Source organism: Rhinoderma darwinii, chromosome 1 (genome assembly GCF_050947455.1).
Source record: "Rhinoderma darwinii isolate aRhiDar2 chromosome 1, aRhiDar2.hap1, whole genome shotgun sequence".
Lineage (NCBI taxonomy): Eukaryota > Metazoa > Chordata > Amphibia > Anura > Rhinodermatidae > Rhinoderma > Rhinoderma darwinii.
Genome location: NC_134687.1, coordinates 474,669,607 through 474,690,888, shown reverse-complemented (window position 1 = coordinate 474,690,888; position 21,282 = coordinate 474,669,607). Strand labels below are relative to the sequence as shown.

The 21,282-nt window shown below is 44.1% G+C and overlaps 1 long non-coding RNA gene across 2 annotated transcripts in view; it reads right to left on the bottom strand.

Annotated features, from left to right (window-relative positions):
- LOC142743588 (uncharacterized) overlaps nt 1–21,282 on the bottom strand; it is a 51,116-nt gene that overhangs the window by 22,161 nt on the left and 7,673 nt on the right. The window contains exon 3 of one of the 2 annotated variants that reach the window (XR_012881588.1): nt 20,357–20,461. This is a non-coding gene — a long non-coding RNA (uncharacterized LOC142743588). The remainder of the gene's footprint in view (nt 1–20,356; nt 20,462–21,282) is intronic. The other variant, XR_012881589.1, reaches the window with a different exon arrangement.

Sequence of the window (21,282 nt, the reverse complement as noted above, 5' to 3'; positions counted from 1 at the left end):
GTATTTAAACTGTGCAGATGTTTTATTTCTTTTATGGCCTGATGAAGATGCCGGTGCGGCATTGAAACGCGTAGCCTTGTTTCTAATAAACCACCTTTACCTGATACTTTGCTTGCTTATTGCTTCCCCGTGCAGCAGCGCCTTGGAGACTCTATCTTTTTCTGTATATCAGCACTAGTTATATTAAGGACAGTAAAAAAAAATCTAAAAATTATGGATAAAATGCTGAGGAAGATGGATAATGCTTGGTTCACCTGTGACATTACTGCTTTATGCTCTTCAATACCGTACGATAAAGCTCTGATTGCTTTAGAAGACTAATTAAAAAAATACACCAACTACAGCAATGAACTAAAATAATATATTCCTATGGTCACAGACTTTTTGTTGAAACATAAGAATTTTTTTTTGGTCAATGGTCAATTTTTTCTTCAGTGTCTTGGCTGTTCAACGGGAGTCACATTTTAGCCTGAACTAGCCAATATCTATGTTACGTGGTAGGAAAAAAGGTTCATATATTCTGTATACAATTTTTTTGTTCAACACATCCTCTAGTGGAAGGGGGCGCTATATAGATAATATATTGATTGTCTGAAATGGTCCTTTAGCACCCATATCAGAGTTTGTCAATTACATCAGCAATAATGCAGAAATTTTGCTTTTTACTTTTGATGTTAGCTCAGCATCTATTGTTTTTTTGGATCGCCTTCTGATTTGTGATAATTCACGTGGAGGTGTTTTGTGTAGCTTATATAGGAAACCTGGAGCAAGGAATTCTGTTCTTCATGCCCCTAGTTCTCACCCCAAACACGTTGTTAAAAATCTACAAATAGGAGAAAACATACAAGCAAACCGTAGTTGCATGGATCATCAGTGTTATCTATTGAGTGTGACACTATGGATAGTAGACTAAGGACAAGATGCTATACATCACCTGTTTTGAATAGAACTAAGACAATTACTAATTCTAAGAAAAGACAAAAATTTCTCTATTCCAATAAATCCAGATAGGACTCCAGTTTATTTCCAAGAAATAAGAAATTGGTTTTCTCTACTCAATTCAGTGGCAACTACCATTAGGTGGTAGATATTGTAAGAAAAAAAACCTATCTTCCAGTCTTATATAAGGATGATTCCGTTAAGCAAATATTGGGTTCAGGATGCAAATTTGTAGCTAGAAATGCCATCACTTTAGGTAATTCCTTTCCCCAAGTGATTGTTGTAAAAACCGCACAATCTACCTGTCTCAGCGTTAAAGGCACATATAAGTGTGGGTTCACACTGTAATGCCGGGGTAGGGAAACAGACAGGTGAGCCCTAATCTACCCGCCACTCAGTCCCTGCCTACTTGCAACGGCCCGTCCTAGGCGACGGCGTACAACTGGGCGACGGTCCCTACTCTCACTATGTGCACAACAGACAGACAGACAAGGGTACAAAGAAGCTAAGGGAAAAAGGGTCAGATCGCCACGGCAACACCGTGAGCTACAAGAGTAGTGAACGAGCTGAGTCAAACCAGGAGTATACGAGGTACCAAACGCAGAGCAAGAGAGTAGTCAGTAAAGCCAGGGTCAATAAGAAGCAGAGGACAAATAGTACAAGCAGCAGCAGCAGAGCCAGGAAACAAGCAGAATCACAGGCAAAGGAGAAGCAGGAAATGAAGGTATAAATAGACAGAGGGCAGGAGCTAGCTCCGTCTGGCCAGGCTGTGATAGGCTCTCCCACTCCTCAGCCTCCCAGCCTGAGTGGTAGAAGAAGGAGTCACTCTATCAGACTTAGGAGCAGGTGCAGACTGAGTAACCACGGGTGTCGACACAGAAGCTTTGTCTGACAGATCCTTTACACACACGCTGCGGTTTGTGATTAACCATGTCTAACATCACTAGCTTCCAGTCGTCTTCAACTCAACGACAAATTAATATTTATAAATTGCAATACCACTCATGTGGTGTATGTCATACAGTGTAGTATACGTGATTTACAGTATATAGGGTAGATCTCTCAAAAAGTGCATCGGTGAACATCTGACCGATATACACAACCCTATTAAGCATAATGTATCTGGAGCTGCCAGACATTTCTTACATATACATCAGGGGGATACTAGGTCTTTTCACGTTTTTGCAATAGAAAAAGTGTCTAAACCCAAAAGAGGAGGTGACTGGCACGAACTGCAACTTAATAAGGAAGCTTTATAGATACCCAAAATGAGTACCCATTTCCCCAAAGGTCTGAATTATAGAACAGACCTTATGTATATTTATTAATGGTCCTGTCCTGTAGGTGTGCTTTTGTGTTTTGTTTTACATTGTTTGTAAACAGAAGGCTTGCGTTATGTCTGTATATATTTATATACCTTCAGATATTTTAATTTATTCAGATTAAGAATTTATAAACTTTTTGTTTTTATTGGATCGAGTGCTGGACGCTATTTTCTAAAAATTTTTCTGCTCACCAACTTTACTTCACTTTTGGACAGATCTTTCAACTCTTCCCTGATACAGGGGTAGTGTCCTTTTGTTTCAAGACCCTTTCTCTCTGACCTTCTGCAATCTCTAGCGTGGAAAAGCTCCCCGGAAAATCCACTTTCAACAAATTCTCTTGTGGGGAGGCTCCAGTGGCAGATTAAGTAGACCTTAGGCCCTGGGCTGTTCCCCAAACTTGGGCCCCCCTTCCCCACCACCGCTCTGTCGTGTCTCTAGTGAACACCACCTTTTTGTGCGAGCATTGACAAATGAGTGCTATGATTCCTCTTGTCAAAGGGCTGTGCCCCAACATACTGACAGTCCCCAACCATCGCTGACAGTATAACACTGTTTAGGGACACATCCTCCTGAGAATGGGAATGGTAACATGCATTTGTCTATTAGTCCTGGGTACACAAAGTCTTTATGTGGAATACAAGGATTTCCTACAACAGACATGTTGTAATGATAGGGGTAGGGAAACAGACAAGTGAGCCCTAATCTACCCGCCACTCAGTCCCTGCCTACTTGCAACGACCCGCCCTAGGCGACGGGGTACAACTGGGCGACGGTCCCTACGCTCAATAAGTGCACAACAGACAAACAGACAAGGGTACACAGAAGCAAAGGGAAATGGGGCAGTTGCCCACGGCAATACCGTGAGCAACAAGAGTGGTGAACGAGCCGAGTCAAACCAGGAGTGTACGAGGTACCAAACGCAGAGCAGGAGAGTAGTGAACAAGCCGAGTCAAACCGGGAGTGTACGAGGTACCAAACGCAGAGCAGGAAAGTAGTCAGTAAGCCAGGTTCAATATGAAGCAGGGTCAAATAGTTCAGAAGCTGCAGCAGGGCCAGGAAACCAAACGAGAAGAATCACAAGCAAGGAGGAACAGGAAAGGCAGGTATAAATAGACAGAGGGCGGGAGCTAGCTCCGTCTGGCCAGGCTGTGATAGGCACTCCCACTCCTAAGCCTGCCATCCTGAGTGGTGGAAGATGGAGTCACTCACAGACATAGAAGCAGGTGCAGACTGATTACCTATTGGCGTTGACACAGAAGCTGTGACTGGCAGATCCTTTACAGTACCCCCCCTTTTATGAGGGGCCACCGGACCCTTTCTAGGTGGACCTAGTTTATTCGGGAAACGAAGGTGGAACCTCCTGACCAATACCCCACCGTGAACATCCCGGGCGGGTACCCAATTCCTCTCCTCAGGCCCGTATCCTCTCCAATGGACCAGGTACTGGAGGGAGCCTTGGACCATCTTGTTGTCCACAATCTTGAACACCTCGAATTAAACCCCCTCAGGGGTGAGAACGGGGACAGGAGGTTTCCTCGAGGGAGCCAAGGACGGGGAGCAGCGTTTAAGGAGGGAGGCATGAAACACGTCGTGTACTCGAAAAGATGGGGGCAACTCCAGTCGGAAGGAGACAGGATTGAGGACTTCAATGACCTTGTACGGCCCTATAAACCGGGGAGCAAACTTCTTGGACGGAACTTTAAGGCGCAAGTTCTTTGACGATAGCCACACCAGATCCCTGACCATAAACAAGGGGTTAGCAGAACGTCTTCTATCTGCCTGAGTTTTTTGTATGCTCTGGGACGCCTCTAGGTTCTTCTGAACCTGGGCCCAGACTGTGCACAGTTCCCGATGAACGACCTCTACCTCGGGATTGTTGGAACTACCAGGTGAAACGGAGGAGAACCGTGGATTAAACCCAAAATTACAGAAAAAGGGGGAGACCCCTGACGAGTTACTGACCCGGTTATTAAGGGAAAATTCGGCGAGGGGAATGAATGAGACCCAATCATATTGACAGTCAGAGATAAAACACCTTAAATATTGTTCTAGAGATTGATTAGTCCTCTCAGTTTGGCCATTAGTTTCAGGATGGAAGGCAGAGGAGAAGGACAGATAATACTCCAACTTGTTACAGAAGGCTCTCCAAAACAATGAAACTAATTGTACCCCTCTGTCAGAAACAATATTGACAGGGACCCCATGGAGACGCAGGATGTGTTTGACAAACAAGGTAGCTAACGTCTTAGCATTGGGTAGTTTCTTGAGGGGCACATAGTGGCACATCTTACTGAAGCGGTCTACTACAACCCACACCACCGACTTGCCTTGAGATGGAGGCAAATCGGTGATAAAATCCATGGAGATACGGGTCCAAGGTCTCTGGGGAATGGGCAAAGAACGTAGTAAGCCCGCTGGTCTGGACCTGGGAGTCTTGGACCTAGCACAAACCTCACAAGCGGCGACGTAGGCCTTAACGTCTTTAGGCAACCCATGCCACCAATAGTTTCTGGCAATGAGGTGCTTGGTACCCAGGATGCCTGGATGACCAGATAGTGCAGAGTCATGATTTTCCCTAAGTACCCTTAGCCGGAATTGCAGGGGAACAAACAGCTTGTTCTCAGGAAGGTTCCCGGGAGCTGAACCTTGATCAGCCGCAATTTCAGAGACTAAATCAGAATCAATAGAGGAAATGATTATACCTGGAGGCAAAATACAAGCAGGATCTTCCTCCGAAGGAGGGCTGGCCATGAAGCTACGCGACACAACAGCCTTAATATTTTTAGACCCAGCCCTATAGGTAACCAAAAAGTTGAATATGGTAAAAAACAACGCCCATCGAGCTTGTCTCGGGTTTAGCCTCCGGGCAGATTCTAGGAAAACCAGATTCTTGTGGTCGGTAAGGACCGTTACCTGGTGGCTAGCCCCCTCCAGGAAGTGGCGCCACTCTTCAAATGCCCATTTAATGGCTAAGAGTTCGCGGTTGCCAATATCATAGTTACTCTCAGTGGGCGAAAACTTCCTGGAGAAGTAGGCACAGGGACGGAGATGGGTGAGGGACCTGGTACCCTGGGACAAGACAGCCCCCACTCCCACCTCGGATGCGTCAACCTCCACGATAAATGGCTCCATTTGGTTGGGCTGAACCAGCACCGGGGCCGAGATAAAGCACTTCTTAAGGACCTCAAAAGCCTGGACAGCCTCAGGAGGCCAGTGGAGGAGATCAGCACCTTTGCGAGTGAGGTCCGTAAGAGGCTTAGCGATGACCGAGAAGTTAGCAATAAATCTCCTGTAATAATTAGTGAACCCCAAGAAGCACTGTAACGCCTTCAGGGAGGCAGGTTGGACCCATTCCGCCACAGCCTGGACCTTGGCGGGGTCCATGCGGATCTCATGAGGAGTGAGGATTTGACCCAAAAATGGTATCTCCTGCACCCCAAACACACACTTCTCGGTCTTCGCAAACAGTTTGTTTTCCCGAAGGACCTGACATGCTCAATGTGGGAGGACCAGTCCTTGGAAAACACAAGTATGTCATCAAGGTACACTACAAGAAATACCCCCAGGTAATCTCTTAAAATCTCATTTATGAAATTCTGGAAGACCACGGGAGCATTACATAACCCAAAGGGCATGATGAGGTATTCGAAATGACCTTCGGGAGTGTTAAGCGCAGTCTTCCACTCATCCCCCTCTTTGATGCGGATAAGGTTATACGCCCCCCCCCGTAGATCAAACTTAGAGAACCATTGGGCCCCCTGAACCTGATTAAAGAGATCAGGAATCAAAGGAAGGGGATATTGGTTCCTTACAGTGACCTTATTCAAGTTATGGTAGTCAATGCATGGCCTAAGACCACCATCCTTCTTCCCTACGAAGAAGAAGCCAGCACCTACCGGAGAAGTAGAGGGGCGAATGTAACCCTTGGCCAGGCATTCCTGGATATACTCTCTCATGGCTTCACGTTCGAGACAAGAGAGATTAAATATCCTACCCTCGGAGACCTCCTTAGAGAAAACATCAGCGAAGTCCTGAACAAACTCAGGTAGCGTGTTCACCTCCTCAGGGGGAGAAATAGAATTAACAGAAAAACATGACGTCAAGCATTTATTACCCCATTTGGTAAGCTCCACAGTATTCCAGTCAAACGTGGGATTATGCAACTGCAACCAGGGAAGGCCTAAATCCAAATCGGACGATAATCCCTGCATCAACAGTACAGAGCACTGCTCCAAATGCATGGAGCCAACAAGGAGTTCAAAGACAGGGGTATGCTGTGTAAAATAACCATTAGCAAGAGGAGTGGAGTCGATACCCACTACCGGGACAGGTTTAGGCAAATCAATCAAAGGCATAGCTAGAGACATAGCAAATTCCACAGACATGATATTAGCAGAAGACCCTGAATCCACGAAGGCACTGCCGGTAGCAGACCTACCCCCAAAAGAGACCTGAAAGGGAAGCAAGATTTTATTACGTTTCATATTTACGGGAAATACCTGTGCGCCCAAGTGACCTCCCCGATGATCACTTAGGCGCGGAAGTTTTCCGGCTGCTTATTCTTACGCCTAGGACAGGTGTTCACTTGATGCTTGTCATCCCCACAATAGAAGCAGAGACCATTCTTCCTGCGGAACTCTCTACGTTGTTGGGGGGACACGGAGGCCCCGAGTTGCATAGGTAACTCCAAGTCTTCCGTGGAAGAACGAAGCAACGGAACCTCGGGAGGCATCATGGGGGAGTCAGAGGAGAAAATACCAAAACGTTCACGTTGTCGTTCCCTGAGACGTCGGTCAAGTCGTATCGCTAACGCCATAACCTGGTCTAGGGAGTCAGAAGAGGGATAGCTAACTAGCAGGTCTTTCAGGGCGTTCGACAGACCCAACCTAAACTGGCACCTTAAGGCAGGGTTATTCCACCGAGAAGCTACGCACCACTTCCTAAAGTCAGAACAATACTCCTCAACAGGTCTCTTACCCTGATGTAAGGTCACAAACTGACTCTCGGCAAAGGCAGTCCTGTCAGTCTCGTCATAAATGAGTCCGAGAGCAGAAAAGAAAAGATCAACGGAGGAAAGTTCAGGGGCGTCAGGAGCCAAGGAGAAGGCCCATTCTTGGGGCCCTTCCTGGAGCCGGGACATAATTATACCCACCCGCTGGCTCTCAGAACCTGAGGAGTGGGGCTTTAAGCGAAAATAGAGCCTACAACTCTCCTGAAAGGAGAGAAAAGTCTTCCGGTCCCCTGAGAACCGGTCAGGCAACTTGAGGTGGGGTTCAAGAGGTGAGGTGAGGGGCACTACCATGGTAGCATCAGGCTGGTTGACCCTCTGAGCCAGGGCCTGGACCTGTAGGGAGAGACCCTGCATTTGTTGAGCCAGGGTCTCAAGGGGGTCCATAGTAGTGTGAGGGACCAGGGTAGACTAGGTATATGGGCTTGTGATTATGTAATGATAGGGGTAGGGAAACAGACAAGTGAGCCCTAATCTACCCGCCACTCAGTCCCTGCCTACTTGCAACGACCCGCCCTAGGCGATGGGGTACAACTGGGCGACGGTCCCTACGCTCAATAAGTGCATGACAGACAAACAGACAAGGGTACACAGAAGCAAAGGTAAATGGGGCAGTTGCCCACGGCAACACCGTGAGCAACAAGAGTGGTGAACGAGCCGAGTCAAACCAGGAGTGTACGAGGTACCAAACGCAGAGCAGGAGAGTAGTGAACAAGCCGAGTCAAACCAGGAGTGTACAAGGTACCAAATGCAGAGCAGGAGAGTAGTCAGTAAGCCAGGGTCAATATGAAGCAGGGTCAAATAGTTCAGAAGCTGCAGCAGGGCCAGGAAACCAAACGAGAAGAATCACAAGCAAGGAGGAACAGGAAAGGCAGGTATAAATAGACAGAGGGCGGGAACTAGCTCCGTCTGGCCAGGCTGTGATAGGCTCTCCCACTCCTAAGCCTGCCATTTTAAGTGGTGGAAGATGGAGTCAATTTCACAGACATAGAAGCAGGTGCAGACTGATTACCTATGGGCGTTGACACAGAAGCTGTGCCTGGCAGATCCTTTACACATGTCAGGAGAGGTGACAGATCCTCTATAGATCCAGTGACTCATAAGTGACATCTTCTCTGATGGTACTCGTTGTCTTTTCCTCTCCATCTGACACAGACCGGTATGGCGACTTCTCCTGATGAGACATCTTTGCTCCTCACTTTTGCAGCCATTTCCAGCCCCTATAGAAACACAAAAATTTCAGACACCAAGACCCAGGACCATACATTAAAGGGGTTGTCCGGGCACAGACCGTTTTTTCATACAGAAGACCTATCGATGTGCCCGGACAACCCCTTTTACTCAGACTAATAAATTCAAAAGCATACAGACCCTAGACCTTCTAAACTATTGCCATCCCCAGACCAGACCCCCTAAGCAAATACAGACCCCAGAACAAGCACCCTAAACAAATACAGTCCCCAGAACAAGCACCCTAAATACAGCCCTTTGACTAGACCCCTAAATGCAGACCCCAGATCTGACCCCCTAAACGAATAATGACCCCAGACCTGACTCCCTTAACTAATATAGACCCCAGACCAGAACTCTAAATACAGACCCTATAAACTAATACAGACCCCATACCAGACCCCATACCAGACCCCATACCAGACCCCTAAATACAGACCCCATAAACTAATAAAGACCCCAAACCAGACCCCTAAATACAGACCCGACCCCGTAAACTAATGACCCCAGACCTGACCCCCTAAACTAATACCGAGCCCAGACCAGACCCCTAAATACAGACCCCATAAACTAATACAGGCCCCATACCTGACTCTCTAAACTAATACAGAACCCAGATCCCCTAAATACAGACCCCCATAAACTAATACAGAGCCTAGACCAGACCCCCTAAATATACAGACCCCCAGACCAGGCCCCCTAAATACACAGACCCAGACCTCCTAAATACAGACCCCAGACCAGACCCCTAAATACAGACCCCAGACCTCCTAAATACAGACCCCAGACCAGACCCCTAAATACAGACCCCAGACCAGACCCCTAAATACAGACTCCAAGACCCCTTAAACGAATACAGAACCCCAGACCCCTAAATACAGACACCTTAAACTAACAGACCCCAAACCAGACCCACTAAATACAGACCCCTTAAACTAATACAGACCCCCTAAGTACAGACCCCTTAAACTAATACAGACCCCATACCTCCTAAATACAGACCCCTGACCAGACCCCTTGAATACAGACCCCAGACCAGACCCCTAAATACAGACCCCATATTCGCTGCAAAATCGCGCCAAAAACGCATTGTACTTGGGGCTCCCATGGGCCCCCCGGGAGTCTCGGGCCCGTATTGCATCCGTATATACGGATCCGCAAAAAAAGAGGCCTGGTTAATGGAAAATCCCCTTTGTGTCGCTTACCAACACTTCTGTATTTGCGGACGGCAATCCGTATTTGCGGACGCACCTCTGTAGCCATCCGCAATTTTGGCTTCCCCCATAGACTTCTATGGAGGAGTCTGTGCCGCAATTGCGGACCAAGAACAGATATGCTCCATAATTCCCGGCACAGTTCTGCGGCACGGACACTCATCCGTAGCGATACGGAAAGGTATCCACGTTCAATGGAAGTGAATGGGTCAGTTTTTATAGTAAAGTAAGTAAATATAAAAAGCAATGCATATTAAATCTGTCTGTCATTATGCAAAAATGCTTTCAAAGAATCTAACTGCATAAAAAATATCTTGTTATATTTAGCTACAAAGAAAATACCAGTGGCCAGCGGGATATTTTCAGGAAATGTCTGTAGCAAATGCTGTCTGTCTATACAGGAAATAACTTTGTGTGAGAAAAATGCTTAACAGACCAATGTGTACCCCAGAAACGATACCACATCTCACACTAAGCAGCCATACGGTTTATTACATTGCTATGTATTTGCAGAGTATCAAATTTAACTGGAATGGTCAGGTGCCAAAAACTTGACAATGCGGATATAAAATGCTGTACAGCAGAAACTACACAAGTCTAAAAAGATTTGACAAAATAGAAACATGCTATTATTATTTCCATTTTTATTATGATAATAATTGAATATTTTCAGGGAACTCCAAAATTGAATTCCATAAAACACTTGTTTTATATTTGTGAAAGTTCATTGTCCAATTCAATTAGCTAAATGTCTAAAAATAAGCTCATATGGTCATCCAAAATGCAACTTTATATAAATTGTCTAGAATAGTTAGCGTTTCATTGTGGTAAAAGACTCCAAAAAAGTAGTTATCACTCACGTCCTGATGCAAAAAACTAGTCGTTTTAATCCGGTCTTGCAAAACTATTTTTTTGCATCAAGACGTGAGTGCTGACTACTTTTCTTTTCTTAGAGCTATTATATTGGGGTCAGTTGGACAGAACCCCTGAGAAGACTTGCACCACGCAAACTATTGTGACTAGTTTTAGATGCCGTACATTCTACTTTGCTCGTGGTAAAACACTGTCACCTGGAGAATGAAGCAAAAATCATTAGGCTTTAGGGCTATTTGTCAATGTTTTAATAGGAAGTTAATGGACAAACGTTGCCATTACATTCTGATTAATAAAAGTGATTTTCACACCCTGTGTAAACTGAAGATATTGTGAAAGTCTCAAAGTAGAAGTTAACATACCAGCTTGGTCAAAGATGTGGGTCATTTTATTCTGTCATTCCTAAAAATGTACTCTAATGCTTTGGCATTTTTCACATCAAGTTCGGGAGGCCGGCTCTCCTGTAGTCCATAACATTACCTTAGGGAACGTTTCCTGTTTCCTCTGAGTCCCAATACGATCCTCCTTCTGACCACACGTATCTCCCGAATTTGATGTGAAAGGGATCTTTGTAAGTGCATTTTTTTTGGAGCTGTTATTGATTCATTCTTTATTATTACTTTGTGTTTTTTTCTGACTCAAGGTGTGGCTACCACTGGACCTACAGTTTCTTGGTATGGTTGTGGCTGCAATATGACTGGTTCAGCAAATAGTTCCTCAGTTACAGTTTGGTTACATGTCATTTGTATTGTTTTCTCCTTAAGACTGTGTTCACATCAGCGTTGGGCTTCCATTCGTCGGTTCCATTTGACCTTTCCGACGGAGGAACCGATGAACAGAAAGCCAAACAGAAACCATAATGCTTCCATTGTTTCCACAAAAAAAAAAAACTGAATTGTAATTCTGTTTGAACATGTACAATTTTTATTTTCTGAAAAGCCCGAATACAGGAAATTGCATCAACATTGGGACTACACGCCGCTGCAATGTATCCCTTTTGTCCATTTTTTTTGTCTTACACAGAGAGTTTCTAATTTTTGCAGAGCTTATTTATTTTGCTGTTGTATTTTTTTCTTTCTTACTTAGGTAGTGGAGGCAGAGGCGGCCGAGCATGGTACGAGACTCGGCGGCGGGCACCGCTGTCAGATACAATAGTGACAGTAATGACAGTAAGTTCATATTGTCACCTTTGTAAAAATGACAGTCACAACTTAATAGAATAAATGCCAATATCTCTGAAAGTTAAATAAATATAAGGACCAAACTTTGGTTACTTCTGTAAATTGTAATGCACTAATATACATCTATTTAAAAGTTGCCATTAGGCTGTAAAGGAGTAGTTTTCTTATCTTTTTTTCTTGGATATATAAGGCTGGGTTCACACAGAGTTTTTTGCAGGAGGAAAATCTGCCTCAAAATTCCATTTGGAATTTTGGGGCAGATTTTGCTCTGCCGGCACGCCACATTTTTCACGGTGCTTTTCGCCCACGGCCATTAAGCGCCGCGGGCAAAAAACGCCGCAAAATACGCTTTCTCTGCCTCCCATTGATGTCAGCGGGAGGTCAGAGGCGTAAACGCCCAAAGATAGGGCATGTCCCTTCTTTTTCCCCGCGAGCCGGTGTTTCCGCTCGCGGGAACAAAACGCCTCCGCCTCCAATTGAAATCAATGGGAGGCATTTTCTGCCATTTTTGCCACGTTTTCCGACGCGGTTTATGCATCAAAAAAACTCTGTGTGAACTGACCCTAATAGAAGTGATGCAATGTAAATATTACATATTTTAAGGACTTCCTAAGTTTTAGATCTGAAGACTCTAACATCGACCATGAAAAGCTCAATATGTCTTTTTTTAAGTAGGCAGAGCGAGCACAAAATACCAAGCCGTCATGTACAGTAGGCTAATAATGTTTAAGGCTTATGTTCTGCACCTGAGAAAATAAGACTTTCAATAGAATAAAACACTCTACACACATCAAACATTTCATTTTATATGCTTTTGTTAATCAGGGATAAGATTGAAAAATCCAGCTTGACAGCTGTGCATGATCCTTAAATGGAATTGTGAATTCTAGCTGCAATTCTAAATCCTATTTAGAGTATTCCTTTATGTGCAGAACTAAAATAAAAATGAAACATGTACATGGTGCAGTACTTGATGACATGACAGGTTTTGTATTATTCCTTACTATAATGGCTGTATTACTTTTTTCACTGTTACTTTCTTTTCAATGTTGACCAGTGCTATAACTGTTACAAAACTTTTGCATATCAAATATTTAAAGGATTATTCTCATTACAGAAAGTGATGGCATATTGCTAGATGTTCCGGGCCACCCACTGTGCATAGATCTGCACAACATCTTCATTCAACTGGATGACGCCATGCTGCAGTACCCTGCACAGTCAGTGGCTGGTAACATTGCTATGCAGGGAAAAACTTTAACCCCTTCCCGACATTTGACGTATCCATACGCCAAAGTCGGGTAGGGGAAGTATGGAACGGGCTCACGGAGTGAACCCGCTCCATACGATGCTGGTGTCGGCTGTATGTTACAGCCGACACTTCAGAGTAACGAGCGGCATCGGGCTCGAGCGCGATCCCGCTCGTTTAACTCATTAAATGCCGCGGTCAATAGCGACTGCAGCATTTAAATCGTTAGAAAGAGGGGGGCGACAGCACAGCACGACGCTCAGCACGACACTTGACCAGGATAGCACGGGATACAGGATACAGGAACAGGGAACACTGGAAACCACTAGGAGACCATTTGCATAGACAAACTTCGGGTACGACAACAACGCTCAGGCATGGGAGGAAGGGGCTGGGCCCTTCTTATAGTCCAGGGTGCTATGGCTAATTAAACATAAAAGTCCGGTGCGCGCGCTGCCCCCTTTAAGAGCGGGCACGAGCGGGACCCAGGTGAGGTGAGCGGACGTGAGTGCTGGCGTCTCCTGAGTAGGAGACTGGGGCTAGCGCTCGCAGGTCCTGGCTGCGGGCGTCAGGAGGTGAGTGAGCCTGATGGCCCATGGCCATGGGCGTGACACCTATATATAATAGTACCATACACTGCACCTTTAATTATAATAACGCCATACACTGTGTCCCTGATTATAATAGCACCATATGCTGTGTCCCACACACACATAGTGCTCCCTGTAGATAGTGCCCCCATAGAGCCCCCTGTAGATAGTGCCCCCATAGAGCCCCCTGTAGATAGTGCTCCCATAGATAATGCCCCACATATAGCCCTCCTGTTGATAGCGCTCTACATATAGCATCCTGAAGATAGCGCTTTACATATAGCTCCCCCTGTATATAGTGCCCTGCATATAGTCCCCCTGTAGATTGTGTCCCACATAAAGCCTCCCCTATAGATTGTGCCCCACATATAGCCCCCTGTAGATTGCGCTCTACATATAGTGCACCCTGTATATAGTGCCCTACATATAGTCCCCCTATAGATTGTGTCCCACATAAAGCCTCCCCTGTAGATTGTGCCCCACATATAGCTCCCTGTATATGGCACCCTACATATAGCGCACCACATATAGCCCCCCTGTAGATTGTGTCCCACATATAGCCCCCCTTGTAGATAATGTCGCCCACACTTTTTAGTTGAAAAAAAATTTACATACTCACCATGATCCCGTTCCCGTGCCGTCCACTGTCAATGCAGGCCTGCTCTCTGCTGCTGGGGCTGAGCGACGCCATCGTGCTGCTTGCATCATTGAAAGGAGCTGATTGGCATGGCAGAATGACATGCCCCGTCAATCAGCGCCCTTCAACAATGGAAGCGGTGTGATGACATCATTGCACCGCTACCATCGTTGATTGGCAGGGCAGAATGACTTCCCCCACCAATCAGCGCCTTTCAACAAGTTGAAAGGCTCTGATTGGCGGGACAACTCATTCTGCCCTGCCAATCAGCGTCATTGTAAGGCGCTGAATGGTCGGGCACGGAACGTATCCCGGCCATTCAGCACTTATGCATGTAATTGTACCTGGGTTCTATAGTGCAGGAGGGGGTAGCGGCTGGTTTCAATTGCGCCGCCACCCCCTCAGAGAGACAGCAGGTCGAACGATGCGCCATTATTCCCTCTCAGCCCGCCCCTCCTCCACATTAGCGGCGCTAGTGCACTGCAATGTGTTTTTTTTAAAATGATGTGCGGTTCGGGCGGCCATGGGCCCCCTGGGAGCCGAGGGCCCCGGGGGGCCGCCTGAACCGTCGATATGATAATCCGCCACTGGGCACGGCCCAAAAGGAAGGGAGCACCTGGAGGCTTTCAGGACAAATATTTTGCTTGAAAATGTTTTAGGCCCCACTGCACATTTGAAGAGGCTTTGAGCTGCCAGAACGATAGAAACTCCCCATAAATGAAACCCATTTTGAAAACTAGACCCCTTAAGGTATTTATCTAGGGGTGTAGTGAGTATTTTGACGTCACAGTTTTGTTTTTTGCTAAATTTAATGCAAAGCAGGTGGAAAAAAATACAATTCCACTTTTTTCACAAATGTATCATTGTAAAGACAGATTTCTTTGTAAAGCGTACATCAGAATTAAGAAAAACACCACAAAATCTATCACCCTGTTTCACATGTGTTAAAAAATACCCCCATTGTGGCCTTGATCTTGTTACGAGACGTGTGGCTGGGCCAAAAAGAGAGAGAGCACCCTTTGGCTTTCAGGGCACAATTGAATAAATTCTAGGCCCCATTTCATGCATTTAGTGGCATTGAGCTGCCTCAAAAAAAAAAAAAAAAACACCCATAAATGACCCCATTTTAAAAACCAGACCCCTAAAGGTATTTATCTAGTGGTGTAGTGAGCATTCTGACCAAACCATTTTTAAAGGAGGAACTAATGGGTATTATTTCAGACACTATGTTATATGTTTTCTTCAAATTCTTCTTACATTTCCACATGAAATAGGGGAGACATGTGGTAAAAGGTTATTTTGTTAGAAATATGTCACATTAATAAATTTGTGCGGCATACAATAGAGAAGTGAAGCCGTATATTCATAACGGATGAATGACACTATTTTCTTTTTTCCCTTTACTTATGACTATGTCTTGTTACAGAAGCAGTTGTCCCTCATCTGTGCCATTATGATGTCATTGTGGACAGAATTCTGTCCTAATATAAAATCAGTCAGAGAGGAAAAAATAAACTGTACTGGAGTGATGAGCAATATTGTAAAAAAAAATGCAGGAAAATGTATTCAACTATGTTGCAAACTCAAGTCTGTTCACTAGAAAGAAGAACACCTGCAGGGATGTCATGACAAGCGTTTTCTTTTTTTTTCAGTGACTGGATGTACAACGTCTCTTCAGCTCCATCAATCCCTATATAAGGGACAAATGTGCCAAGTGACGCGGTACACCATAACAGGCCCCTGCCCGGCCAGGTAGGAACCGCTATGTGCACAAAACAACCAATCGGTTCCAGTATAAAGGGGCAGTGTCCAAAACCATCTATATCAACAGTAAAGGATCACTAATCCCCAAAATTATGTCAGTATTTCCAGAAGCATTGTCGGGTGCAAGACGTCCTGCGAAAACCAGAATGTAGTAAAGCCCATAGTGTATTGATTAGGAACAGCTCGATTATTAGTGATCCTCTAAATAAATAAAAAAAAGTTCATGCCCGTAACATCATACAGAAATATTAATAAAAATAACACCTTTGTTTGGCAGAACATAGTCATAAAAACAGTCAAAAGAAACAAAATGATCAAAAATATGAAAGTGGTCAAATATTTTCTGAAAAAATTAACTCTACTACCTCTCCCAAAAGAATTCCTCCCCACTTGGAAAGCCCACAAACTAAAATGAAAATATAAATTAAAATTGAATTCCTAAAAAGACCCCCCCTCCCCCATTTTGGCATTCCCTAAATAAAATTAATAATTGTAAAATGTGTGGTACGTTTCAAAACAGGGGTAGTTGCAGAGTCCTGGCTGAGATGGGCACATCGGGCAGTAGAAGCGACTATCCCTCCTCCTTCCATGATTACTGCAAACCCGGCACCATTTTTGGGGATATCTTTGTGACTTGGTGGAAGGGACGGGGTGAAGATCCTCAGACTCGTAGGGTTGTACAGGGGCATTGAAGTCAAATAGGAGACGCTCAATAACCTCCTCCTGGAACTTGAGGAAGGTGAGCGTTCCTTGTTTTTTTTATTAAGCACAAACCCATTATAGGTAGCAATCTGAATTAGGTAGATTGCAACCTTTTTGTACCAGGCCCTGGTCTTCCACTTCACCAAATACGGTTAAAGCACCTGGTCCGACAGATCTACACCCCCCCATGAATTTATTGTAGTGTGTCACACAGACAGGCTTATGCTTTTCCACGGTGGCCCCCCTTTCTCTAAGGCTGGGTTCACACGACCTATTTTCAGACGTAAACGAGGCGTATTATGCCTCGTTTTACGTCTGAAAATAGGGCTACAATACGTCGGCAAACATCTGCCCATTCATTTGAATGGGTTTGCCGACGTACTGTGCAGACGACCTGTAATTTACGCGTCGTCGTTTGACAGATGTCAAACGACGACGCGTAAATTGACTGCCTCGGCAAAGAAGTGCAGGGCACTTCTTTGCCACGTAATTTGAGCTGTTCTTCATTGAACTCAATGAAGCACAGCTCAAGATTTACGACCGTCTCAGAGCGTCTCAGACGCCTCGTAAATTACGAGGAGGAGCATTTACGTGTGAAACGAGGCAGCTGTTAACAGTCTGTCTTTTCACACGTAAATGCCTCTCATCGTGTGAACATACCCTAACTGCCACCGTGGTGTCTGGATGCAGAGTGGACAGCATATATCACAGTGACTATGTCAGCAGGGACCACTCAGATTGGTCCCTGCCTGTTCCTTTTTGCCACAGGCATATTTGGCAATGTGCTAACGGCGCATGCATGAGCCATTTTGATTATCAGAGATGGGGGGCAGGCGGAGGGGTGATCGGGGGTCTAATAGGGGGTGCTGGTCCTTATTTTTACCATTTCTCTCTTCTCTCGCAGAATTTATTCTGTGAGAGAAGAGAGAGAACTAACCGTCTCTGTTTTTACAGTGATCGCCATTATTCGGTGAATAACGGCGATCACGTGACCGGGGACTGGATAAAATGGTCCTTGGTCTGTGCTCCGAGGCCTCAGCTACCTCCGTAGCTGAGTACACGGAGTTTAAGCGCCTCCCAGGGGCACTATCTTATGCGGCGCTCTGGTATAAGTACCCTTAATGGCCGCCGTGAAAACACGTATAGACGGTCATTAAGGGGTTAAACTTGACATCCCTAAAAACTTGAAAATGACTAAATTTTACCTGAATCACTTCTATATCTCACTGAGATATTAAGACATATAGGGATGTAGAAGGTGTAGCAGGGTCTTTATACTGAAAAGATAGTCTTTACTGGTGTTTTTCTGTTCTAGACAAATGAAATAGTAGATCTACAGAGTAAAAAAAAATTTACCTCCCAAGTTTTACATATGGAAAAAAGTCCCTCTTTTTTTTTTAAATGTTAAGATACCCTTTAACAATACAAGTATCAGTGACTAAATTACAGCACCACACGCAGTGTGGAAATGCTAGTGCCAGTGCCTTGTACCATTGATGGGACTGAAACTGTGCACTCCATAACCATATCTCATAATAGTGTTGCCACAGTACCCCGATACTAGAATCAGCCACAGTTTTCATATCCTGGCTTCCTCGACTACTGTGAATATACAATAGAGGGCGGCTGTAAAGGTAGAACATTGCTGTTGCTTATAGTAACTAGTTAGATGCCTGTTTTTATTTGCAAATTATTACATTCAATATGATTGATTACACAGTTTTATCTTGTTTGTAACAGTATTAGTATAAGAAGCTGTATGTACCAGTGCTGTGTAGTTTCAACTACTTGATGCTATGATATGTCAACAAGAAGTTACCTATTTTCCAGAGCTTCTGTAACTATTAAAGGACCACTAAATCTTAAAGCCTATGTACACCTTTGAAATCATTTATTTATTTATTTTAACCCCTTAATGACCAGCCTATTTTGGACCTTAATGACCAAGCTATTTTTTACGTTTTTCAATCGTCGCATTCCAAGAGCTATAACCTTCTTATTTTTGCGTCGACATAGCTGTATAAGATCTTGTTTTTTGCGGGACAAGTTGTATTTTTTAATAGCACCATTTTTAGGTACATATTATTTATTGATTAACTTTTATTAACTTTTTTTTGGGGGAGAATAGAAAAAAATCTGAAATTTCGCCACTCTTTTTTGCGTCCTAAATCTACGCCGTTTACCGTGTGGTATAAATAAAACAATAACTTTATTCAGCGGGTTGTTACGATTGCAACGATACCACATTTGTATAGTTTTTGTATGTTTTACTACTTTTACACAGTAAAAACGCTTTTTTTTCAAAATTATTTGTTTTTGTGTCTCCATATTTGAGGAGCCGTAACGTTTTTATTTTTTTGCCGATGCGGTTGTATGAGGGCTTTTTTTTTGCGGGACGACTTGTAGTTTTTATTGGTACCATTTTGGAGTAGATGCGACTTTTTGATCACTTTTTATTACATTTTTTTAAAGTTAGTATTCGCAGAAAACAGCAATTTTTCCATAGTTTTTTATTATTTTTTTTACGGCGTTCACCGTGCGGGTTAAATAATGTAATAGATTTATAGTCGGGGTCGTTACGGACGTGGCAATACCAAATATGTGTAACTTTTTTACTTTATTTTGTTTTTTTAATAGTAAAGCAGTTTGTAAGGGGAAAAGCTGGGTTTTTCATTTTTTTCACATTTTTTTTTAATTAACTTTATTAAACTTTTTTTTCACTTTTTTACTAGTCCCATTAGGGGACTATAATATACGATTCTCCGATCGCTATTATAATACACTGCAATACTTTTGTATTGCAGTGTATTACTGCCTGTCCGTTTAACACTGACAGGCATCTGCTAGGTCATGCCTGCGGCATGATCTAGCAGGCATTCACTTCGGGCAGCCTGGGGGCCTTTATTAGACCCCCGGCTGCCATTAGAGACACAGACACTCGGCGATCGTATCGCCGGGTGTCGGTGTGAGAGAGAGGGAGCTCCCTCCCTCTCTCCAAAACCACTCAGATGCGGTGCTCGCTATTGAGCACCGCATCTGAGGGGTTAAACGTGTGAGATCGATGCTAATATCGATCTCACACGGCAGAGCAGGGACGCTCCCAGATCTCAGCTGCCTCTGGCAGCTGAGAGCAGGGAGATCTGACAGTTCCCTGCTCTGTAAAATTATTCCGATGCCGCGACGTAAAAAGTCTATGGCATCGGAATAAGGCCCGTTAGTGACCGACGTAGAAACACGATGGGCCGGTCACTAACGGGTTAATAAAAATGTCTATCCGTGTGATTGGTGCAACTTTTTAAATACTTTTTATTAAAGGTTATTTTTACTTTTTGAGATACAGCTGCTCTGTATTCTGTATACCGAGCAGCTGTATCATGCACTAAGACCTGAATCCATCAGGTCCGAGGGACTGACGGGTTCAGTGAAAGAGGGTGTTTCTGACACGCAGGATCCACCTGTTATTGATCACATCTAAGTTATGAACTTAGATGTGATTGATAGCAGTTCGATCCTGCTGACACTGAACCCGACAGTCCCACGGACCTGAAAGATACAGATTTTGGCGCTAGATACAGCTGCTCTGTATACAGTATACAAAGCATCTGTATTAGAAGGAATTAGATAGAAAGAAGAATTTCCCATACTTTACCAAGATGAGGTTTTGGCAGAAATTCAGAATGATGGGTGTTGCTTTATCTGTAGAAGGTGCTGTTCATAGGAGTCACTTTGTCCCCAAGTCTTTTCAATAGCTAGAATCGTACACAAACCTGGTTAAAATATATAGTGTTTTAAAAGTGCGCTGGCAATTAAACATATATAGTGTTTCATAAGTGCGCTACAATTAAGCTGGCAAATGTGCCACTAAGTTAAAAAAAATATATATATATTCACAGGGCAACATCCCCACGTATAAAATAGTGTTACAAAAACTGTGACACAAAAAATGAAGTCTATGTCATTGAATGCACATCATGCCCTTTAAAATATGTTGGATGTATGATCCGAAAGTTAAAAATTGGAATATTAGAACACATAGTGCCAGGGCCGTATTTATAGCTCATGCTACCCTAGGCACTAAGCCTGAATACGCCCCCATTAAAGGCCTATTTACTTTAGCCAATTATCATCATGATTCGGTAGTTTCTGACCAATCATAATGATATTTGGTCAGTGTTAACAAAGGAGAATATCAACGCTATAAAACATTTGTCTATAGTTGCTCTGCAATCGTGATGTAAAAATAATTGTTTTCAGCGGCACAATTGATAAATGTGAATGACGCTCATAGTGAAATTTACACTTGGCATTGCTGCCTAGTGCACAGCCCGGTCCTGGTGTCAGGTGGTGTGGACTGTGTTCCCCAAAACTCATGTGATCTACTGGGAAATATAGGCCACACTATGCTGTACCAGAATCTAGAATATTCATACATAGATTAGCCCTACCCCCAAATTATAATAATACAATGCCTAAATATTACCACTATGACTAAATAATACCACCTTACGGTGACTAGATAGCACTACAATATAACAACTAGATAATACCGAATTACACCACCATACACTGG